Below are 24944 nucleotides of genomic sequence, written 5' to 3'. Positions count from 1 at the left end.
GACACTGTAGAAAAGGAAAGGCTCTGCTTCTACTGAACAAATATGTTTGATTCAGAAGTGAAAGGATAAGAATATATCTAAGAAAAAGTCTTAATCTCACAAGAGGGTCATAGGCACGCTGGGAACAAAATCCCAAATTGTCATTACTGTAACTGTCCTCTTACTGGGTTAAATATCTCAAGGATTCCTGTGTTTCCCAGAAATCCAGTAGCTGTTGTGTTTGGTACCAGTCAAGAGGTAACAGAGAGGTAGGAATTTAATCTACACGTGTGCATGTATAGATTAAATTAAATGCATCTTTATGTACAAATCAAACTCAAGAATCATTACAGTGACCACTAACTGCTTTGTCAGTAGAGAAGTTTCCCAGTTTCATGAAAGACATTTGTATCCCCAAAGGAGTGAACTGATGCTGCCTCTCAAAGAGAAAGAACTAAATAAATTTTGGAAACAAAGTATGAATTTGTCTAGGTCCCTGGGTCCCTAGTGAACCTAAATTAAATGGTTATCAATAAAGGGAATGCATGCTACTAGGAAAGATTTTTTTTCTGAAATATGGAACCTAAGAAGTAAGATATGCAGGAAGATAAGATCCATTGAAAAGGAAGTATTTCAGAATTTGTAAAGGGAAAGACAAACCTTTCCAGTTAAAGTGTAGGCATATTAAATATAAAGTGCTTCCTTCTCCTCACCTCCTCCCCATTTCTTTACCTGTCTCATAAATGGTTGTTTGAAAAAGAGTTATCCATTTTAAATGTTATGAAAAATGGTTGAGTAAAGAGTTGTTTCACTATAGCTGGATTTGAGCAATTCATTTGTCACTCCAGGTATGGTGGGTCAGTAAACTACAGCACTCCAGTACCTCTGGGTGCTCTCTGCTTGCCAGAAGTCACTGCAGCATCAGGGCTGATGCTGTGAGCCCTGGAGGAGCAGCACAAGGTGCATGAGGACTAAGAGATCAGCAGAGGAGGAAGCATCTTCTTTACAAGTACTTGTAGTTGTAAACTGATGGCAAGGGTTTCTGCTATTGCATAGCATGCTTCTACTTTGAGCAGCCCAGGAGGGTTTCTTCTGTCTTAGGTACCACTGAATTTTTTTAGCATAATGCTAGTTCTGGACGTCATCTAGTCCAATTACCTTGTAAACCCTGGTCAGAGTCGGTTGTTCAGAACTGTGTCCAGTTGAGTTTTGATTATCTCTAAGAATGGAGACTCCAGAGCCTCTCTGAGCAACCTGTGACACTGTTTGACCACTCTGACAGTAAAAAAATTTTTCTTGTATTTAAATAGAATTTATTGCCTTTCAGTCTCCATTCATCACCTCTTGTTCTGTCACTGGAAATCTCTTAGAAGTGTCTGGCTACATTGTCTTTACCCCCTCCTGTCAGATTATTATTTCTCCTCTTATTTCTCCGTGTGTCAGTTGGCAAAGATTTCCTGTACTTATAAAAATGGGCAGCACACACTTGGGTCACTTTGGTCTGAAATATGGCCTTAATTTCCTGGAACCATGATTTGGATAACTGTTCACTGTGAGACCCATCTCTGCCCACATGGGACCTTCTGCTGTGTAGCTGGTTTTTTAATTGGTGTAATATCACCTTGCATGTCTAACACCACTCTATGAGGATGATAGGCACAAATCTGCCCTTTGGAAAATCCTTTTTGTATGGAAGGTGGAGGATGTCTACCTAAGACAAATGAATTGGAATAAGGACACTTGAGTTCTGCTCTCTGTCACAAATTTTTTGTATGACCTGAGATGTCTCATTAACAACTGACCAAAAGCCTGTTGGGAGTCTTTTCATTTGCCTTAATGGGCTTTGAATTAGGTGCTTAACTTTCTCAGACTCACTGACCAATTTATATAAAGGAAATGGTGTTATTTGCCTGTATCATTGGGCTGTCACAAAGTGAAATACACTACTACAAAGGATTTTGGGATCACTGAGTAGAGAGTGCTATTCAAGTGCAAAGCATTATATAAACCTTTAGAAGCAGTAATAAAAGTGCTAGCTTTTCCTTGAAAAACTATGATTTCTTTTCACCTTTATGTTTCTAGAAAGGATTGTCATTTCATGTTTCTCCAAGGAATACAGTATCCTCTGAAGCACACAGGGTCCAGCCTAGCGTCATATCTCAGTGACCTATTCCAGAGGGCAGTGTGGAGGAAGAGACTGCTTTCACTGTGCTGTATTTAAACTTTTGTGAATTTAAGCTTATAGGGTAGCAGAGGTGTCTCAAAAAGTGCTACGGGAACATGATGTAGTGTTACAAAGGGAATAGAGAAAAATTTGATACTTATTCTGTGTTATTTTACAGGACAGATCAAATAAACAGGAACTTCTAAATATTTATAAAGTTTAGTGAGATACAAAACTTTCTCTTTCAGAAAATCAGAGAAAACAAATGGAATTGTTCAGATTGTATCTGCTAGATATGATATAGAAAAAACATAAATGTTAACACATCATTGTAAAACAAAGTTGTAAATGTGATAGATTTCACTACCGTGCTTTTGTCTTTGGTGGTTTGTTTTTGTTTTTTTTTTTTTTTTGTTTGTTTGTTTTTTTTGTTTTTGTTTTGTTTTTTTTTGTTTTGTTTTTTTTGTGTTTTTTTGTGTTTGTAATAGGATAACTTGGTTTAAAAAATCATAAACATCTTTTGTGTATTTTTTTCTGCTTCTGTCTGGGGCTAGATATGACTATAAAAGAAACAGGATATTTTCATGCGTATTCTCGCTGACTAAAACCAAGTGTACCTCCTTTGGGCACAAGTCTGACATAATTTTTAAACACTAACCAAACATTATTCAATATTCTGGCATTTACTCTTATTTATAGAACAGGTAAATTTGAAGTAAAGCTCTAAACCATGTCAAGTTCAGCCTCATCCTTTCCATTTGGTCTGACCTCCTGAAACAGTGATTCCAGGCTTCAGATGGGAAAAAAGGGATCAAGAAGATTGTGACATCTACTTGTGGTGAAGCAGCCACCAATGCCCATTTCCAGTCCAGAGCATGATTTAAACTTGCAGCAGAGTCCAGAACATCAGATCTTTATTGTTCTAATTCTGTAAGAACTTGATAATTTGAAAAAAAGTGCCAAAATTGAAAACTTCATTAGACACTGCGTCTGTACAAAGAAGGAAAAAAAAATAATTAAATGAAATAACTCTCTAAAGCTTCATGATTCTTAATATCCTTCTTAAGTTCACTGATATCTTCCCCTGCTGGCCTGTGTGCTTCAGTATCTTAAATGCTAGCATTATAAATTTTATCATTGCTAAAAAAGCATTACGGGTTTAAATCCGGGTTTAAATCCTGTTTGAAGGAGCTGATACGTTGGCAGTAATAAAGATACTTGAAGAATGCAAGAACTTGCTAATCAGATTGTTAATTGAATATACAAGCATCACATAATACAAAGGCAAACTGAGAAGGTGACAATGATAACCAGACTTCATCTGTTGAGTTGGAATTAACGACGAACAAAATTAAGATCCCTTTGTGGCTGATTCTTGTACATCTGCAGCCAAGTATAAAAGACTCATCAAAGATATCGACTCATTAGTTGGTAATTCTGTACAACTTCAAAAGGAAATTCTTAACCCCTCATCAGTCTTTCTGGGACAAGCGCTTAAAAGCTGTGTTAAAACAAAACAAAAAAAACATTATTTGCTTCAGCAACTTAAAGAAATGGCCTGCAGGAACATAGCATAAACTGAAGCTTTTAAAAACAGATCCATCCATAGGTAGAATAGTCAAGGCACAAATATATTGTGACACGCAAAATCTCCCCCAGTCAACCATGTCACACGGTGTCAATAGCCTGTCTGCTTCACAGAAAAACTAACCCCAGATTTAAATAATTTTAATATTGTAACAAAAACTGACAAAAACCAGTGAAATCAAAAATAGGGCTGCCACTGTGTCCTTGTTGTGCTGTCATTTTGTCTGTAGCTCTCCCCACTGGGGGAAGTTGCCAAACCAAGGGTGAATTAATGATTATCTCTTTATAAAGTTAGAAAATAACTTGTTTTCAGGGCAAGACTTCACAGATTATGAACAGTCCATTCTGTTGCCTCATTTCCACTGTAACATTTCATTTATCTCAGCGGGTCTGCTCTGATAAAGGATTGCAGGCCTGGACATGTAGTTTGTATTTTTAAAGTTTGATTTTATAAGATGATATGCAACTCAGAAAAGGTATTTTATTACACTGGCAAAAATGCCTATTAAAGCTCTTACAACTTTTATCTTGTGGGCTTTTAAGCAATCTAAAAAATGATTAAGTATGTGAGTGAAAGATTAGCTCCTAGGAAGCCTTATTTTTGGATAATATCATGGGAATGATGTGTGATTATACAGACATATTAACAGACCTTTGTTAATGGAGTATCTACTATTTTTGTTTTAAGAGTTTGTATTTGAAGTTTTATGTAGTTTAAGTTTTTGCTGCAACAGGGCATATAACATCTTAGAAAAACACAGTAGTTGCAGAAAATTAAATGATACGTAAATATCCCAAAGATGTTATTTTGATCAGCAGTAAGCTGTGTATTGAATAGTACACAGCAATTTTAAAATACTTTTTTCACTTTATTTTCCTCCTTTTCCACTGTTACAATTTGTCTTCCAAATATGTATTTTGCAGTAGGCACTACGTATATATTTGTGAATGAGTTTAAAAACTCAGAAACACTCTTGGTTAAAATCTCCAGCTGCAGCAGTTGGAAAGACCTTTGTAATGCTTTGTTAATGCTTATTCTGCAACTAATTATGGCTTATGTCAATGTGTCTGCTGAACAGAGTGGGCAAGTGGACTTCATGTTGGCATGCCTGAAACTTTTGAAATAAGGTGTTTCTGGTTTTTCTTTGAGGACCAGCCTTGAGACTGAAGTCCAAGGAGCTCTTGAGTTTCATGAAAATTCCCTGAGCTGCCTGTTTCCCAGTGTTCTTGCATTGGAGAGCTCTTGGGGACCTGAACATGGTGGTTTTGTCTGGAGGATCTTTTCTAACATCCAACTAAATCTGGTTCCTTGGCAAACACAAAGGAGAAGTGGCAATATTGAGAGACATGTGAAAAGTAATTCAAATGGAAGGAAAATAGGTGAGTGGGTGGGTGCATGGTGGTGCGAGGGGAACATTTTGTACTGCAATGTGTTCCTTCCTACTGGATTCACAGTCCGTGAACAAGTCTCCTATAATTAACACATTGCTATTATCAATAAATGCTATGAAGCAGGACTGGGGAGAATTGGCAAAGTCGCTGCTGCTCACAGGGAGGGCTCCCCAATCAAAATTGACTCTCAACCACGCTAAGGAGCCAGAAAAAAGACACCAGGAGTTGGTATTGTGGGTGTGAGCCACTACCTCCTGCAGCCCTGTCGTTTCAGCTGGCTTCTGTTCAACCCACTTTGGCATGTGCTGTCTCCTAGCAACTGCCAGCGGGATGGTCCCGGATGGCCCCTGGCAACATGCCAATCGGCCACCCAGCTTTGGTGCTAGTGGTGGTGGTTGGCACTGTGCCTGGCCTCCACAACTCTTGGAAATTACCTGTTGGAAACTTCCTCTGTTTTCCAGAGGGAGAGGTTTTGTTAGCTTGGACTAGTGAGTTTGATCTGTTCATGGCAGCAGACAGACTCTAGCCATGGCTGCAAAGGTGTAGCTCTGAAAAATGACATGACATCTTTCATAACTCAACTGGCTGCTCCTACCTGATGAAGAGTCTCACCCAAATCTTACAACAGCTTAGTGCATCACACATCAATGCACTTCAATGTATTGTATCCACATGTTGAACAAGAACATTTATAAATGTTACATATGCTATAAAAAACATTCAGACAAGTATTTTGCTTTTAATTTTTGTTAGTTGTTTGAGGTTTTTTGTTTGGTTTTGATTTTCAGGATTTTTTTGCTCTATCATATACTGGCACAATTGTCTCCCATTACAGTTAGTCTATGAGTTACAGTGCTTTATGAGTTTTACTCTTTTTTTTTCCCTTTTACTTTCTCCTCAAACCCTTAATTTTTAAAATGTTAAGTTCAGCTTCACAGCTCCCCATGAGAGCTACTGGGCTAAACCTCAAAATGTTCTCAAATGGTAGGGCTGGGTCCTTAACTTCTTCTGGGCTTGATCTTCATTGTGCTATGCAGTATCGGCCATCAAAAATGAATGCAGTCGTGCTTTTGTAAATCCATTCCTCTAATTTAACTTTTCTACCTAGTGTAGTTTTTTTATAATTGCCATGATGGAGCAATTTAGATGTATTTTATTTTACTGTGCAATGTATTAGAGATTGAGTGCTTTTGCGTGTAGCATTCTAAATGTTGTTTTAATAGCAAGATCAATGATAAAAACATTTTTTTTTCCTAGAAAGTGCGAGTCCTTGGGGAAATAAATGTCTTTGCACCATGCTGTGACTCAATTCTGAAAAAATCTAGAAAGTCCATGGTCTCTAGGGAGTGTCCCTAATCATCTGTTTTGGTCTACAATGTCTGTATTATTTCAAGTTCCTGAATGGGGAAAAATTATGATTAAGATCATTGCAATTTGACTCTTTGGAATGTAGTTTCCCCTAAGTCGTGCTTATTTTACCATACCATCTTCCTGAAAGCCCAGAAAAGAATATTTTCTGGCATCAGTCAATGAAACTTCATTTCTGCTCCCATTGGACCTCTTTACATTTTGATGTGGAAGCTGAAAAGGCTCCCAAAAGCTCTTAGGCTCTTTTCTGTCCATTGGTGGAAGCTAAATCACTTAACTCGCTGTTAACAATTTTGAAAATAGATTAGTGATTTTCTTATCTCAATTCCTTGTGGGAGGTGGTGAGTATTTAACAGCACTTGCTATGGTAAGCAGAGTCAAGATAAGTGCAAGCTGGACACAGGAGACAGGGCTGAAGAATTCTATTCACGGCAGGGAAAGGGAAAAAAAAGAAGCCGGTAATTCATAAAGCCCTCAGTGAGTCACCAAGGTTTTCCTTTATGGGCAGGATAAAGAGAACAGCTGTTTTACTACATTCCATTTGCTTGAGTCAACAGGCCCATTCTAATAGTTTGTTGATTGTATTACATTTTGTCAATATTGTGGTATGATTTCAGTGTTTGTTTTATCATTGCTCAGACTGACAATGTTTTATTTTGTGAGCTATGATGAGATAGCACGTAGGGTACAATGGTAAGAATGATTTATTTTGAATTCCATTTTTACCAGATTGTTTTGCAGTAGCTACTGCCCTGCTCTAGCTATTTTAATGATTTTTGCTTTATGCTCTCTCTTGTGGACCCCAACCAAAACAGTGTTTTTCTTGGCAGTCAGTGATTTAAGCCATTGTCCCTATTACACATATTTGGCTCTTCTTTTTAAGGGACTCTTGACAGAGTTTCCTCCTGTGCCTTAGGGATTATACTTAAAGTATCCTCACATAGAAGAGATGATGTAGCTCTCTGGGCTGCCACTGTTGCCTCTTCTTTATGCCCTGGTCTGGAAGATGCTAGAAATGAGTGTTGACATCAAAGCACAGAGGATCACCATCACAGTCAGATTCTGCACTGGAGGCTCAAAGTAGAGTAATGTCCATCCCTGACATCCCCAATGGGCACAGTGTAGCACTAATTTTGTAGTTCTTGGCCAATTATGATCTCTTTTGCAACATATGTCAGCAACGAGTCCATGTACCTGCTATGGGGATATGAAGTGCTTAACGAGTTCTAGAAGATCAGCTATGAAGTGCCTGGCAGGTTGCATTGTATAAACATGCAAAGGGGCATGTGATGCAACTTCCCCCTAAGTGAGTTTGGGTTTCATTGCTAGCAATGGAAATCCAAGCCATGGTATGGAGATCATATTTACAGGGCCCCCAAACAAATCATTAGTAAGATCCTGGTTCTGAATTGTACTGTATCATATATTCAGCCCTAACTTACTTCATTCTAACACCTCCCTGTAGACATACTCTATTGGAAACATATGAAAAAGCTCCAAACATAAATGGCATGTCCGTAATAAATAAATGATTATGCTGGGAGCAGCAAGAATATTTTTCTGTTTTCTTTCAGCCAGTGTTTCGCAAGTGTTAGCAATTTTCACAACAGTTCAGAATTCCCATACCCATCTGTGGTGATTTCCCTCAGACACCCATAAACCCACTTTCTGAAATTTCTTATGTATTTTTAACTGTGCTGGTAGAAATATTCAATTCATTTGATGTGCATAAAGCTTCCTATGTTGTCAAATAATTTTTGAACGTCAGCAGAGAATGCAGTAGCATTGATAGTCATGTACCTTGCTCTGCTATTTCAAACTGCCCACTTTATTTATCTAAGACGTTCCAGTATTTTCTATCACTCTAGTCATTAGCAAATTTATGTTGCTCTCTTACCTTTTGCATGCTTGCCAGGACAGAATATGTAATAACAGTCTGTAATTAAATCTTCCTCAACTTACTTTATCACTGTACATCTTCTCTATACATTTTCTTCTTTCCACCGTCTGTCAGATGATGGAGCTGACAGAAAGGAAAGATACTGCTTGAGCTGCACAAATACCTATATGCAAATTAATCTGAATTAATCTGAACACCCCCTCCCCCCATTAAATTAACATTTAATGAAGCTCTCAGATTTTAGGATGCTAAACCTCATTTAGCTGAGAGTTGAATACAGCTATTGATGTTCAGGTTCTGCAGTGATAGTAAGTTTGATTAGGAAATGAAAAGTTTTTAGCTTAAAGTAGCATAACAAAAAATTTGTGTGTTATGGTGAATCATTAGTAATATAGCAAACACAGTGGTGTCAAACTTTTCACTTTAGCTGTGGTGAAAAATGGTCAGAGCAGGATCAATTTTTGCATTTCTTTTTTTTCTTTAAGCCAAAGAGAAAGCAGGTTTTTCCCTTCCACTCTTGGTCTCTCGTTAAGCCTTAGTGGGGTCCTGAAGTGTTAGGGAACTAGTGTAAGTGAACTTTCTAAAGGAACAAAATATGTGACTGATAAAAGTAAAATATGTCTAAAATTTTGCAGCAATATGTGATTAGAGTCCAACTCCAGCTTCTGGCTGGTGTTCAAAATGAAAGTGAATGTCTTCGCTCACATAGTACCCAGAAGATTACAGGGAATGTGACAAGGAAAAGTAGGAACTTTCCCCTTAATTTCCAATACTTATACTTTCAGAGAATGGCATAAGAGAATGGTAAGAACTTTTGCCTCTAAATTTTGGGGAGATTTTTCATGATGGAAAGTGGAAGCAGCTGAATGGGAGTTTCTTTACTAGTTAATATTGTATAAAAAAATGTAATTTAGACTTCCACCTGTAGACGAACTTGCGGTATGCTATGAACATATGACTGACTACTTTTGTCAGCTGTTCCAGCCTTAGAAAACTCCTTTAGAACATCATAAAAAGATATAACTAAAAAGTCATCTCAAACAAAGTTCTATTTTTTTAATTAATTTCCTTATCAGGTACAAATAAATACAAACAGCAGAAACCACCAATTAAAAAAATATGCAATAGGGATTTTGGGGATTTGCATGAAAGCAAATCAATTAAAAAGTCAACCTTACATTATAGATAAAGTATATGTCTCACTTTACTTGCAGTTGTCACAGCCTTTCCCTATTTCTCTCTTCCTCTGTTGAGGCCCTCTGGCTTTCTAATTTTGCACATGAACTTGTAAGCTCCTCTGAAAACATCTTCCTCTTCTCAGGCTTTGGGGAACCATCTATCAAACCACAAGCTAATTTTTTAGAGAATTCTATTTATTTTTCAAACTGGTAGAATCAGTGAAGCTAAGGCTGTGGGCTGAACTGTACAGTGTTTCATGTTTTGCAAATCCATATGGGGGCTACAGAATCCTTCCAAAACCCCAAACTCTTCAAACAGGTAAGAGATGCCCTCAGCTGTCCTGGTTTTGGCTAACCAGGAGAGATGAAGCAGAGGAAGTGGTTATCAGCTGGAGCCTGAGGCCACTGATCTGGTGACACATGGAATATGTGGCTAACTGAGTGGAGACTGAAGAAATCAACACAGAGGTGCTTTGGGTGAGTGGTTATCAGCATCTGCTCAAACACAAATCACAGACTCATAAGACTGTTTGGGTTGAAAGGGACCTTAAACATCATCTAGTTCAAACCACCCTGCCGTGGGCAGGGACACCTTCCACTAGACCAGGTTGCTCAAATCCCATCCAGCCTGGCCTTGAACACTTGGAGGGATGGGTCATCCACAATTTCTCTGGGCAACCTGTTCCAGTGCCTTACCACCCTCACAGTGAAGAATTTCTTCCTAATGCCCAATCTAAACCTGCCTTTAAGTTAAAGACCAATACTCCTTGTCCCATCACTACATGCCTTTGAAAAAATTCCCTCTCCAATTTTCTTGTAGCCCCTTTAGGTACTGGAAGGTGCTCTAAGGTATCCCTAGAGCCATCTCCTCTCCAGGCTGAACAGCCCAGCTCTCTCAGTATGTCTTCATAGGAGAGGTGTTCCAACACTGTGATCATCTTTGTGGCCTCCTGTGGACCCACTCAAACATGTCCATGTCTTTCCTATTCTGGGGACTCCAGGGCTAGATGCAGTACTCCAGATGGGGTCTCCCAAGAGCAGAGTAGAGGGGGAGAATCACCTCCCTCGACCTGCTGGTCAGGCTGCTCTTCATGCAGCCCAGGGGAAAGTTGGCGAAGTTCTCCTGTGACACCATGCAGTTTCCTCCCCAATTTTTTCCCAGTCTTCCCTTTTCTTGTTTAATCCACACATGGATGGTGTGGGTGGGCAAGCACCCTACAGTTGGACAAAGTTCAGATGTAGCAGTGGCTTCCTGGCTCCACTTCTGCATTTACTTGTGGGAAGCTGTGGACAATTTTCATGAGTGTTTTGTGTTTCTGATCCTAGCCTAAATGCTTTGGTAATTTCCAGTCTCTCTGCAGTCACCAAAACAAAATATAAGAGATTAATCTTTGACCTCTGAAAAGATGCAAAGTTGCACTGTATTCAAGAGAATACTAATGATTTGTGATCTTGGCTGTTAAAGGGAATAAACAATTGCGTGACTTTTTAACTGATCTCAGAACGAACTCCATTGAAAATGATTTATAATTAATTTTTAAGTCTGCCAGTTTTAATCTGACAATTCATACTAACCATTTTTTTTTTCTGGTAAACTGAAGAGATAAAGTGAGGGGGGATGTCTTCAGGAAGTTTCCAGGAATGAAATTATGGATTTAACTATATGTTGTATTTATATTGTATTAGCAATTTTAAAGCAAACATGAAGGAAACTAACACCTGAAAGTGTTAGCCTGGTTGAAAGTGCAGAGATCTGAAAGTCCCTTATTACACACTCAGTTAAGTGCACTGATATGAGAGTTTTTGCCTTATAGCCTCATGTGGTTATTTCATCAGAGAGCACTAGTTTTCTTTACCTTATTTGTAGAGCTGAACCTATGTACTCTATAAATTTACAGTACATCTACCTGTACCCTGAATAAATTTTCTACACAGCTCATTTGAGCAGTATAGATGAATCATTGAGAGTGACAAGTATAATACCGAAATAAACTTCCCGTTTGAGCCAAGGGAAATTGTACTGCAGACCTAGAACCTCTAAAGCTGGAAGTGTAGTCTCAACATCCAGCAGCAAGTTACAGCTATGCTGAACAGATTCAAGTAGAGTGAGAGGTGGTATTAAAAGATGAGATGGTCCCTTATCTTTAACACAGTGGTACTAAGTCTCTGTCTCTACCTCACACACATTCTAGATATAGATGTTTCTGTGTTTAATGATTTCAGCAAATAAAATTAAACCCACAGATACACAATGCTTAGGGAGTAAATGGATGGTGGGCAACAGAAAGGCCTCTATCATTATTGTATCTGTTTATTCAGTAGCCAGGGTCCTGCAACCCATTATGTGTCCTACTGGGTGACAGCTTGACATTTCCATGGTGCTGTAGCTATGTGCAGCATTTTACAGGTGATGCCAATAGAACAGAATTGTCACACACATTGTGTGCCCCTCTATTTTTAATTTAGTATCTCTGTATGCATATGCAAGGGTAGATCCATCCACTTTTTCCTTGAACATCATTGCCTTGAACATTTTCCACGTATGTGAAAAATAAGACATTGAATCACTTCGTCACTGCACAGATATGCAGCAATATTACACTGAGCAACCATGTTGTGTGATATCTGGTCCCACTCTGTGGTGCCTGTGGTCTTTGTTTTGTAGGTTTGTTGCTGCAGAGTGGCATTTTAAGATGGTTTCGAAAGTGACTACTGCCAAAGCGATCCTTTGGCATGGCAGAGAGGTGCAGGAGGAAAATAGACTATTAAAAGGGTGATGATAAAGATTATAATGAGTCAACAGCATGATAAGAAAGTCATAGCCAGAAACTTAGGGAGGATGCTTAGGGCACTGGTGATTTTTTAAAACAGTCTTCCGCTTCAAAGGAAGGAATAGGAAATGTGATTTTCAAGTGCAGTGGGATTAGTATTGCATGTTTGTCTGTGATAGTAAAGTCTGCTCTAACTGACTGAGGTGTGTCCAGTCCTGTTTTGTGATTGGGTGTTGATTTTCCTCCTTTTAAATATAGCTTTATGATTAAAGAATTATAAGTATGGTACTGCAGGTAAAAGAGATTAGAGCGGCAAATCTGACAGTCAACAACCTTTTTATAACTAGAAAAATAAAAGCAGAATTGCTAACACAATTAAGTACAAATAATGGCAAAATATAAGGAAATGTGTAGGATTTAAAGCCAGCTTGCAGCTCCCAGTGCTGTGTTTGCCACACAGTACTAAATGGAAGTGCAAGTTTGAGGACCATTGAACAGAGTTCCTATCCCCAATGAATCACAATTATAGTAACACCTGGATTAATAAATTTGTGCTGATCCACTAGGGAAATTCACCTTGTTTAATAGCCCTCAAATTTCTAAATAAAGTTGTTTATCTGTGGCAGGATGAACTACTACTTTGTCCCAGGTTGGGCTGCAGAGCTTGTAGAAAGACTTCTTCAAGACCATTTGAAGGACTTTTCCAGTAAAACTAGGAAGTACAGTGCTTCCCCTTCATAGGCTGGTCATGTTTCCATAGTTCTGCCTTTTCATTAACTGCTAATAACCTTGTTAGGTTTACAGCATGATTCAGATGTAGAAAGTTTGAGATTTTGGACCATGTTTCACCTCAGAAAATACTTAACATATAGAAACGTGAGAGTTACAGATGCTGGACTGTCCCAGGGATTACCAAATATCTGATTTATGTCTCATATAAGGCAATGCTTGAGTCCAATGCTTAGAGATGTTTTGGTGATACAAATGTGCTGTTTCAATATTTATTCATCTTTTGCTGTTTTGTGCTGGATGGGTCACCTTAGTGTAGTTAAATCCTCCCTGTTGCCAGACAGGTTGATTTCAGACTCACATGTAAAACTGGCTAAATTTGCCTGATTTGTGCCACTTTGCTGAAGTTTCATAATCCCCTCTTGCTGTTTCTCAATCTTAAGACAGATACTGTTATATCTAGGGTTATTTCTTCTGGAAATGCAATTTTAAATCCTTAGGAGACAGAAGCCTGGAGCAAGATTTTTACTGCTTCTACCAGTTTGGAGACTGGAACATAATTCCAGTAGGACATTAAGAAACAACAGACACAGCATGTGACATCCTGCATGTCATGATCTGTGTTGGAGGGAGGAGTGGTCACAGGCACAGATACTGTACATCCAGATGCGCAAGGCAGTGCAGGAGGTGAGGAGCAATGTCACTGTCACCTCCGTCCCCACCCTGTAATTGGTGCCTGTTTTACTAGACTGCCACCATCTCAAAACTGTGCAAAGAATAAAACCATCTTTATACACTCAGATAAGGATATGCAAATGACATTACAAAAAAACGCCCCAAATGTAAAACCTGAGACTAGTTGTGTGAAAGAATTTCCTCTGAACTGCAGTTGAGACTGTCAACGTAGGAAATATGATGACCTACACAAGTGTTAGGAACCACCCAAAAGAGTTCACCAGCTCACTCCTGAAAGTTATAAATAAATGAAATGTATTTTTATGATTACTGCTGAAGTTCCATTTTCCCACCTTTTCTAACTCTTTCAGACATATCTGGTTTTGAATAGGTTCAAATCTCTTGTATTTTAGTTTAAATGATACCCACCTAACATTATTTATGCAGTAAATTCTCTGCTTATTTTGCACAACTAAGACATGTCAAGAATGAACAGGCTCTGTTTCAGTGATAAATGGCACTCTACAGGATCTAGGAACATGTATCATTGGGGTTTGTTGATTATTCAAGTGACATACAGTAGTGAGAGTGATTAACGCTGTACTGCTCAAATTCATCAGTGAATAAAAGCATTACATTACTGCTGTTCACACTGAAACAAGCTAATAAATCAGACTATTCTAAGACAGCAAACATTCACTTTTCTTAAGTACTAAATAAACCTTGCATCTTTAGGTTAGAAGAAACTGGACAGATGAAGAAACCAAGGCCAGTGTTATCTCTGTAATTTTGAAAGGTTTCTAAAGAAAATCTCTAAAATTGACGGAGTTTTACGGCAGATTGTTAGCATCAAAGAAGTGACACTATACATTTTTGAGAAAACATTGTGAAAATTGTATTTGTTGAGGACGTTCTTTAATTAGCTTCTAAAAATTAGAAAATTGGTAGAAAAGGAGAGGAGAAACGTACAGAAAAATAATGCCTGTTGTTTTTCAATAATTTTTTGGTGGAAAAAACGAAACAAATGGAATCTTATCAAGCATTAGAGAAGTTGTGCAGTATATACATGAAGGGAATATCCTTATCTATTTTCTACTTTTATACTGGTGAAAAATCAACAGGAGCTTAGCTGGCCAAACTGGATTGATGGAGTTGCTCTTGAATGACATCTCCAAAAGGGTCAATAGCAATTAAGCCATTTCATTCATTTGAAGGTTCATCACTTTTCTTTACTATAGTCAAAATATATATTTAGACATACATAAAATTTATTAATTTTTAGCCAGTCTTATGACTGGGGCTTTAATGCTTGAAGTCGGCAAGAGTGGGAGACACAGCTGCGTTACGAAGGTATACGTGTGTGTTCATGTACCCACAAAAGCTTTTATGTAGATAATAGTGATGTGATCTATGCTGGCTGGACATCTCATTCACCATTTACTAGCCCAAATTCTGGTTCCTTCAGCAGCCAGTTGAAAGGGTTGACAGAGAAATGTTTTTTTCTTGCAGCTGGTTGTGTGCACTGGAAAACTGTGCTGCAGCTCAGAGAGAGAAGTAGTCATGGGGTTTTGGATGGATTTATGGCCTACCACCATCTGAACAGTCTGAAATGAAAAAAATGGTCTTGTTCTGTGTTTTAGAAAGGCAGGAAATCTACTTTCCAAACATAAAACTTTTGTGCATAGATTGCATTGGGAGAGCTCAGGAGAGTGACTGTCACTTTTCTGATGTTTTAAAAAAGGCATCTGAGACCATACTAGAAATTTCTGAAGTATATATGTTTTCCTCTCCCTAGGAAATAGAAGAATCTGACATATTTTACAACATGCACGTATATGCTGCTAATGAAAAACTTCAGAACTAATAAAATCCTTCAGAACCATCTTTTCTGTGGCATGTTGACATCTACTGAATGCGAAACAATGATGCTATGAAAGTTTCATTGCCACACATTTGGGCTGACCTACATATAATCTTTGTGCCTTTCTTGCAGACAAATGAACATCCTGACAAATGTGCCGCATCAACTAATCAGTTGCTAGAAAGCGTGAGCAATGGCAGAAAACTGGTAACTGACTTGCAACGAGTGAAAAAGAAATCCCTTTCCAAAACTTAGTGGATATATGTTATCTTTTTCTATCTCAGTACAACAAACTATTTAAAAATGCATAACTTAGATTTACAAACTTACCTCAGCCCTATCTTTGCCAAGTAGCTAGGAAAGTAAGGGATGTCTTCATCTTCATTTGAAAAGTGAGGGGAAATACAACAGTCTCCAAGCTGTTCAACAGCTGAGACACATGCTACAGAGTGAATAAATCTTTCTAACAAGAGGAATGGATAAGCATAGGACAGATTACATATGGAAAACATAGTAGCTCCAATTCTGGAGGCTTTTAAGACACACATCTCTTGGAAGTGGTTTTCCACAGAGCTGATCTCGCTCAATGGGGTATGGGACTGAGAGACCTCAGTTTTGGCATCTCTGCTCGGACCGAGATGGCTTGAGATTTGCTGAACATAGCCTGGGATTGCTGGCTGCAGCACAGCACCTGTGCAGGACTTACGAATTCAGGTCCAGCACTGGGAACACTTCCCAAGCCCATGCGCCTGTCTCCCCACACGCTCTGAAACACCACAGGGATATACTTGAAGTGTAAACATGGTTTATCTGGCACAGGGGAGGCCTGAACACAGGTTTCCCACTTCCCAGGTGATTAGTCTAATCACCAGAATAGACAAATAGCTGCCTTCTCTATGATTTATATAGTTATTCACACAAAGCAGCTCAATTAAGGGTTACTACTCCATTATAACCAAGCAGCTAGGACACTAACTCAGCCAGATGAGTTTCCTAAGCACTGGGTGATTTGTACAGAACAGAAATTCTGCTGTGAAGCTGAGTAACCCCTCAACAACCACCCCCCCCCCCCAAGAAAATAATATTTTTGGGCCTTATTCAGACTTTCTTCTATCTTTTCAGACTTGCAATTTGTTTTGCTTTGTCTTTAGGATCACCCCAGTCTGATTTATAAATACCCCTGCCCTTGTGCTTTTTTCTTTTTTCTGTTGCTTTCTCTGGTAGATTGCAGATATACCATTTAGACCACTATTGGCAGGGTAAGATATGGTAGTTCTCTTTTCCAAGGTCTGAATCTCATCTCTATCCAGTGCTGGCATGTCTCTCTGACTTGCAAAAACACTTCTCTGCTTCTGTCGCTCTTCCTAAATTGGACATTATACAAATTTCACCATGCTCCTAGTTTAGCCCAAATGATGTTTGTCTGGTCCTGTCACCAATAACCCGACCTAAACCATCAGATAATTTTTTCCAACTATGACTGTTAAAAGAGCTTGGGATCTGGCTTTGGCTTTGTTACCATAGAAAATTTCTATTCCATTCAAAGGCAGCTGGATGAGCCCATTAGTTTGCAAATCAAGGCAGGACTTTAAAGACTGGTATCTCTTCCTAAATGCCTTGGAGATATTTGGAAAATAACTCTGGTGATTATTTTTGTGCTAGGATAGCTGAGATGTGGATTGGATTAAGAGCAGTCCAGTTAGTATTTAAAATAGCCAAAAATTGTGGTCCAAATGCTAAAGATGCAGCCCTAGTCTGCTATTAATTAATCAATCTACAAAAGAGTTATAAGAAGTTATTCCTAGAAACAGCCTGTGCAAATGCATATGACACTGTGGGCTCTCTCATCTTCACAAACACAAGGAAAAGAATTAAGCCCTAGGAAATAAGGAAATAGCTACTAAATGGTCACCCGTTGTCTCACCGCAGACTGTGCCTGCCACAGGCGGCTGAACAAGGCTGAGGCATGCCAGCTCTCTGCTGAGGCTGACAGGTAGCCTGAGACCCACCAGAAAGGGTCTTTCCTCCTTTAGCTGCTCCATGATGTATGGAGGAGCAAATTACTTTCTGTTGCTGAGCCTAAAAGTTTTCAAAGCACTTTTTCTTTTTTTTTTTTTTTCCTCCCTTCATGACAGACTGAAGATCTCATTGGTGCTATAATGAAAGGCAGACTGCGTTCCCTGTCATGTCAAGAACGCTGCATCGGGAAAGTCGACATGATTTCATGGCTAATGATTCACTCGCTAATATCAATGTGGGCTGCAGTGAGGATAACCAAGTTGAGCTGTCTTAGATCAAATGATTCAATTAGGCCAGCTGTCCCTATTTGTCATGGCTCAACTCGCTTTCAAATTACCTTTCCAAAGTGTGTACGTGCCTTAGCATAGAACTTAACAGCTCAACTGTTTTACAAAAGAGGATATTTAGCCATGGTGATAAGGGAGAAGAAAGACGTCCCTTTTCATCTGCACCAAATGCTTTTCCTTAGCAGTTACAGTATGTATTTACCGGGCTAAACTTTAAACTTCACTGTTGAGTGTGAATGACTTGACTGTCTTGATGACAGTGCTCTTTTAAATTTCTAGATTATCTTTTGGCACGTCAAAGAAAATAGAAAGGAAAATGTAATTGTGTATGTGTGTGCACAGGGACAAGTGACACAAAAAGGAGTAAATGGTTCGTAGAAACCAAAAATAAATGCATGGTCCCTCAGATGTATCCTTCAGACTTAAAGCGAGCTGGAGTCACTAGTAGCCAGATAGTTCATACAATGTCTAGCGAAGAGCTTTTCTGCAATGTGTTGGTTATCCTGGTTAAGCTACTTATTCCTCGATACTTTCCCCCCAGGAGAACCACCCCGTCGACCCTTGGCAGCAGCCCTCAATGCCGCAGCGGCGAGTGCTCTGCAGAGACAAACCGGAGCTGGCTGCTGGCAGCGTCAGCGTGTGCGGACCCGGGGCTGAATAGGCATGGAAATTCAATTACCCTTGGTGGTAGTCCCTGCAGTGCTGGGTGGGGAAACTTCTGATGCTGAGGCTGAAGCAAAAAGGAGGCAGCGATGTGGTATTGCAGAGGTGTTAAATTAGGGGAAGAACAACCTGAATGAACGTGAAACAGAGTAAGGTTATTACAAACATACAATCACAGCTGTTAATGAAGAATCACATATTTCCTGTAGTTGGATTTGGCTGATAATTTGGGCCTTCTCATTTAAAATATTTTAACAAGATTCCAGTGGTGCCTGAAAAATACTCCCCTGCTGTCTGTATGGCTTATTTTACTCTCTATATGTTTATTTTGCCTAAGTCCTCTCTGGTAGTCAGACCAAGTTGGAAAATAGCAGTAGAATTCACTAGAAAAATAAGGTAATTTATCCCTGCCCTAGACTGAATGTCTTGTAATTTTATCATCATGCTGTCAAAAAAAAAATACACTGTTGATTTTGAGAAATGCTATATTAGGGAAGTATTTTCCAGTTATCTAAGAAGAAAGTTAAAACTGGAACAGTTACAACTGAAAATTTGTAATTTGTTTTTATATTATACACATCTTTCACACAAAATAGAAACATCAATTGAAAAAGTATGATTGAAATACTAAAAATCAGAAAATTTTGATGAGCTCTCTTTAGGATCCGTTCATCTTCTGATAGAATATGTTGAATAGTGATATGTGAAGTCCTTTGAGCTGATTGATGGGAGACATTGGGCATGCAATGGATATGTTAATTGAATAGTAACATAGAGAGATGCGATAAATCCTCATTTCAACAGTATAGCCCAGAACAGCTTTCTGGACCCTTTATTCAGAGTTATGATTAGGATTATGGACCACTGAGATTAGTGCCCTGATGCACAGAGTTGGGAGACTGGGAAACCTCCAGCAATGGTACTTGAAGATACTTCAAAAAATGAAGATATATGGATCCTGAACTTTCTTAAACTAAGTTTTCTTTTTCTTTTTTTTTTTTTTTAGAAAAGTGGGGACATTTTCCAGCTTGAAACCAACATGACTCAGCAGCATTATGAGAGATGGAGCACTGCTCTCCTTCCTGCCCTAGCATAGTCATGCTGCTACTTTTTATTCAAGCTCTAATACTTCTCCCTTGCAGCCTGGCAAATTGGCAAATTTTCTTTTCCTCTTACTTTTTTTTTTTTTGTTTGTTTTTTTTTACTGTGAGAATGGAGCTCACGGGTTGTCCTCAGGAATTAAGGCTGTTTCTGACTTTTAGAATTACAATCTTAAAGCAATCAGCAAGATTTTACAAAGAGAGCATGGAAGACTAAATCAACTTATCCTGGGTTGTCGTTTTCATACAGTGGTAGCATTTATGTGGATGGTTTAATTCTCCCATTTTCAGATCTGCAATACTTTTCTCCAATGCTAATGGAAAGATCAATACTATGTATTTGCCTCCTCTTCATTTTAAGGAAAACTGAGGAAACCACCTTTGGCTAAGAAGTTGCAGAAACACAGAGGAACTTTTCTGCTCCTGCTATCTCAGTGCTCAGCAGAAAAGACAGGCGTTCCTCAGACAAAGTCTGCTGCCTGCATGAGATGCACCCTGAGGGAATTCTCCTCCACACTCAGCACTGGCTTGCAAAGTACATGACACGCTAAGGGTCTAAAATGCCTAAATTGACCTTTTGCCTCCTGCTTGTGTGAGACATATTCATGTGTGGGAGTAAAAGTTATAAGCCCATATATATTGCCTGGCTCATAGATAACCAGTATTAAAGAGAGTCCAAGATGCAACCATGTCGTATTAGTTGGATGTGATATCAACTCTCAAGAAATAGAGGATAGTTTTCCTTCTTTCTAAATTAATAAACACAGGTAAACAGATTTACCAGCCTTATTCCTGGTATTTGTATTAGTTCAGTTAATCAAAACCACAAGGCACCTTACATCTTGCAGTCTCCATCTTAGACCGTAAAAGACATAGTTATGGATAGGAAGACTATGGCACTGAAGAAAAAGAAAAGATTCGGTGTGGGTTTTAGTGTAAAAGATTTTCAGTGGTCAGAAAAACTTGAATGATTACAGTCAGGAAACGTGACTGGACCAAACTGATGCATTAGGGTTTTCATTTGTTTCTGTCTGCTGTGTTTTCTTTCTGCTTCATGATATACAGATCTTGGAAAGGAGGTAGAATCTAAGAAAAGTGACAATTTCCTTCCAAAGATTTTAAAATGCAAAGAGACTGCTAAATAGATTTCTGACTATATTGAAAAATTCCCTTGAGCTTGGCCTTAAAAAATACCTTTCGGTGCCCATATTTCAGCCTCCCTCCATTTTCTCTTCCATTTGGCCATAGCTCAGAGGGGGAAATTTCCAGTCTACAGTCTCTGCTCACTTGGAATAATGTTTGTTTGCATGAGTAAACCAGCTAAAGTGGCTATCACTGAAGTCATAGCTAGAAGATGAAACCAGTTGGGACTATTCCCATGTGAAGTGAGTCAGGTTGCTGAATCAGGCCCGTGTGTAAATCTTTCTGCATCCCAAAAGGTTTTTTTCCCATCTCATTAGAAAAAAAAGTTCTTCCAGACCACCAGGCAACAAAAGCCTGGGAATGCAAAGTACAGGGGGAGATGACACAATGCCCTTTTAGCTTTCACCTCATTTTTTCTTTCCTGCAGTGTGACTAAAAGGGAAACTCTCCACGGAATTGTATAATTCTAGGCTTTTATCAGTTTGTTATTTTCATTCTGTTCTTGTCCAAATATCTGGTACATGTAGGTTTTGGGTGGTTTTTAAATCTAACTTTGTGTCTAGCTTTTTCTTAAAGACAACAAAGAATTGCAAGGTGTTAATGGTGTACATTGTGCAGTATGTATCTTAGCTATCGCCTTCTATGCAGAGCTGGATAGTGTAAAAACAGAAGAAATATGAAAACTGTAAAGACATTTAATGTGTAAAAAGGACCAACTAATGTGTGTCAGCTGAGTCAGATGCCCAAGGCTAAATCTCTTGATGTGAGATGGTGATTCAGCTGTCAAGGTGCCTGAGTAGACTTGTGGTCATCATAATGATTGGCTGTGAATTTTTTTGTGTGTTTTTTTGGATTCATGTTTGGTTTGGGGTTTGTTTTTGGGTTTTTTGTTTGTTTGTTTTTTCAGAAAGACAATAAATAGAAAAGGTCAAAGTTATTCAAATGAACTAACAGCCCATTTTGGTGGAAATATAGCTGGGCTCGTTAACTCAATTCACATCTTTTGTGTCAGTTTTCTAACACACCGTACATCTGGAAAAATGCAGTGATTTGTAAAAGACATAATGTGCCTCTTCCCCCAAAAGTTTTGCTTACAGTATGTAATAAAATATGATAGAGTTTTTCATGGAGATGGGATCTGATAATTTGTTTAGATATAATATGAAAGTATCAGTCTGTAAAATGAACAACATAAAAAGTAAGCAAATGCTCAAGATATGTCAGCTAACAAAATAGCAAGTTCCAAACCCCTTATTAAAGTGAAAATCAAAGGCTTCTGCAACAATATTTTTCCCCTTAAAATGAGTCACTTCAGATAGTGTCTAATATTTTGATGTTTATTGCCATTAGTGAGGCTGTGTTTCACTGTGGCAGAGACCTTCCTACTCCAGGCAAAACTTACCTCCAGTCAGTTTAAAATCTATGTAATGAACAGGTTTTCAGGTACCTCAAAGTATCAACACTTTGTAAGAACATACACACTGAGTCAGCCCAAAGCTCCCCATCCAGTTAGATGTGATGCTGCTGCCTAATACTTGAATGGAGAAAAGAGTATAAAACTGACTTAATCTGGATGAACGGTTAAGTCATATTTGACTCTTGATTTTAGCCCGTACAGACTTTCTTTCATATTTCTTTGTTGCACTTCATATTGGCAGCCCTGTAGTGTGTGGTGTTAGCCTTTGTTTGTGGAATACTTAGCATGCATGTCAGAATTTTGTGATTCAACCCCCACTCTTCCCTTTTAGCTTGTGCAGGTGCTCTCAGTCCTTAAAAGCAACTGTTTGTTGCAGTGTGCTTTTGCAAACTGTCAGGAAGCAAATGACATTTGTGAAAAGCAGGTTTTTCTTTTCTGCTCGCAAATTGGATGCAAATGTGTTTAAGAAGTGGTCAGAGCTTTGATTCATGCTGTATCTGTGTCAAGACATTACGTAGCAAATGTATGCAAAGATATACCAGCAAAGTCACTTGTAATTGAGGTTAATCTGACTCTAAACCAAACAAATGAGAAGTTTTATTCTTTGTAAATAATCCTCCTTAGAAAAAGCAGGTTTACCTTACAGTGAGCTTCTCTACTTTACAGTAACACTGGGCCATTTCAGAGTCCTCTAAGTCTTTCCCTGTACACAAATGCTGTTTCTGAATGGAGCCACCTCTGTTAGAGGGCATTCATTTAGCTCAGCTTCAGGTTCCTTGTACAAGACAGAAATTAGGTGCTAGTTTCTTTGGGTTCCCTATATGTTCAGCAAAGAGAGAAAGGATCCTCAATAGGGTGGTTCAGATTAGAAATAAATTAGCTTAGGCAAACTTACACAAAAAAAGTTACTTCTTATAGTGAGACAGTGTGAATACCTTCTCTGTGTGCCCTCTGTAGCTCTAAACCTTATTACTGGGTGCCAAAAAGTCCTGTGAAAGAGCAAAGACACAAAGACAACTCTCTCCCCTTGTCAAACTCAAGTGAACAACTCTGCTAGTATCCATGATAATTATGAATGCAGCTTTCATAGTCTATCTCCTGGATGGCTGGACAAGGACTGAAAACCAGCATGAGTAAAAGGAAGGAATCAGTTCTGATGAAGAGTAAGGAAAGTCCAGGAGATTCCTCTAGATGCAGGACTCCTTGGAGGAGTCTCCCACTGCAGAAAAGGCCACCAAGCACCAATAAGGGTCTTGTACCTGAATGGGGAGAAGTTGATCTTGGTGTGGATGTAATGATTAACAAAGAAAGTGTCTTAAACTGTCACCTCAAATTGGACATTGTTCAGTTTTATACAGTCAAATTGGTACAACCAGTGTAAATGAGTCACATCAGTGTAAAATCACTGGGCATGTGTGACGGCTTATGGCATTGAAAAACACCTAGAGAAGCAGCAAGGGAATTGAGTATCAACTTACTATACCAATAAGTTTTCATATAGCTAGAGTATACTGTTTATACAGTATATTGCCTAAAATTGAAAGTTTGGGTTGGAGAGAAATAAAAAAAGAGCAGATTTTCCTTGTGAAAAGGGCAAGTAGGCTACATGTTGAAGGTATAAACTGTTCCCTGACTGTTGCATTTTAACTTCATCTTTCAAATATTCGAAAGCTCAAGGGAGCCCAAGAAGCAAGTGCTGTGACTGCAAGGGGTTAACAGGCAATTTATGTAAAGTCTTAGTATTCTACAAAATGAAATGTGCATGTGAAATGGAAAAAAAAAAAAGGAAAAAGATTATATTTGTCAGCTGTGCTACCATATGTTGCTCTGGCGGAAGCACAGCAAAATGGTGACAATTTCTATTTTATTGAATGAGGATCTGTGTTGATTTCCATTATTTGAGAGTGTCTCTGGACAAACAGAGGTATCTTCATTATCACATAAAACTGTGCTCACCAGTAACCTGGAATATCCATGGCTACAGGGTGACCTGGGACTGCAGTCTCCTTGAAAATAAAATATCAGAGAAACAGTTCAATCCATCTGCATATTTTAATGGATTTAGCCCTTGGAGGGCATGAGGGAATAGTCTTGTGAAAAGATAAGTGGCAGATACAGGAAATATAGACAAATTTGAAGCTCTTTAAAATCTGAGGAGAACTTATCTCATCAGCATGATTAAAACAAGTGTGTGTAAAGGCTTTGGTGGTTGCAGACTACTCTCAGCCATCTGGTCATACTGGGATGCAGGGCTTCGTGGTTTGGGCACAGAGCTGCACAAATATAACTAAATTTCTCTTGGACATAGGCTGTTGCGTTTGCTTAGCTCCACTGTGTCATACAGGCTTACTTGTTGGGGTTTTACAGGGTGAGGGATATGTGTGCCATTCCCTTTTCCACTGTATATAGATGTACTAGAAGATGATGCTTTTGTTATTCTAGGATCACAGCTTTCTCTCAAGCTTTTTCTCAGCTTGCCAGGACCTCAACATGTGAGTTACAGCAAGCTGGGTGCTAAGTGTCACTGAACATCCAGGGCTATCCTTGACTCCATGTGCAATGTGGGAGCACAGTGTCTCTCTGGGCCATATGTCCAATGCAAGGCATAAGAAAACAATTCTGTGGGGCACCGGAAATTATTCTCGTTTGCCTTCAGGGTAACAAAAGTTAAGCTTTTGTCTTCTATCCTGCTTAATAGTATTCAACATCCC

This window comes from Lepidothrix coronata, unplaced genomic scaffold (assembly GCF_001604755.1).
Source record: "Lepidothrix coronata isolate B3197 unplaced genomic scaffold, Lepidothrix_coronata-1.0 Scaffold36, whole genome shotgun sequence".
NCBI lineage: Eukaryota > Metazoa > Chordata > Aves > Passeriformes > Pipridae > Lepidothrix > Lepidothrix coronata.
The sequence above is the reverse complement of the archived record's forward strand: the minus strand, read 5'-3'. Positions refer to the sequence as shown.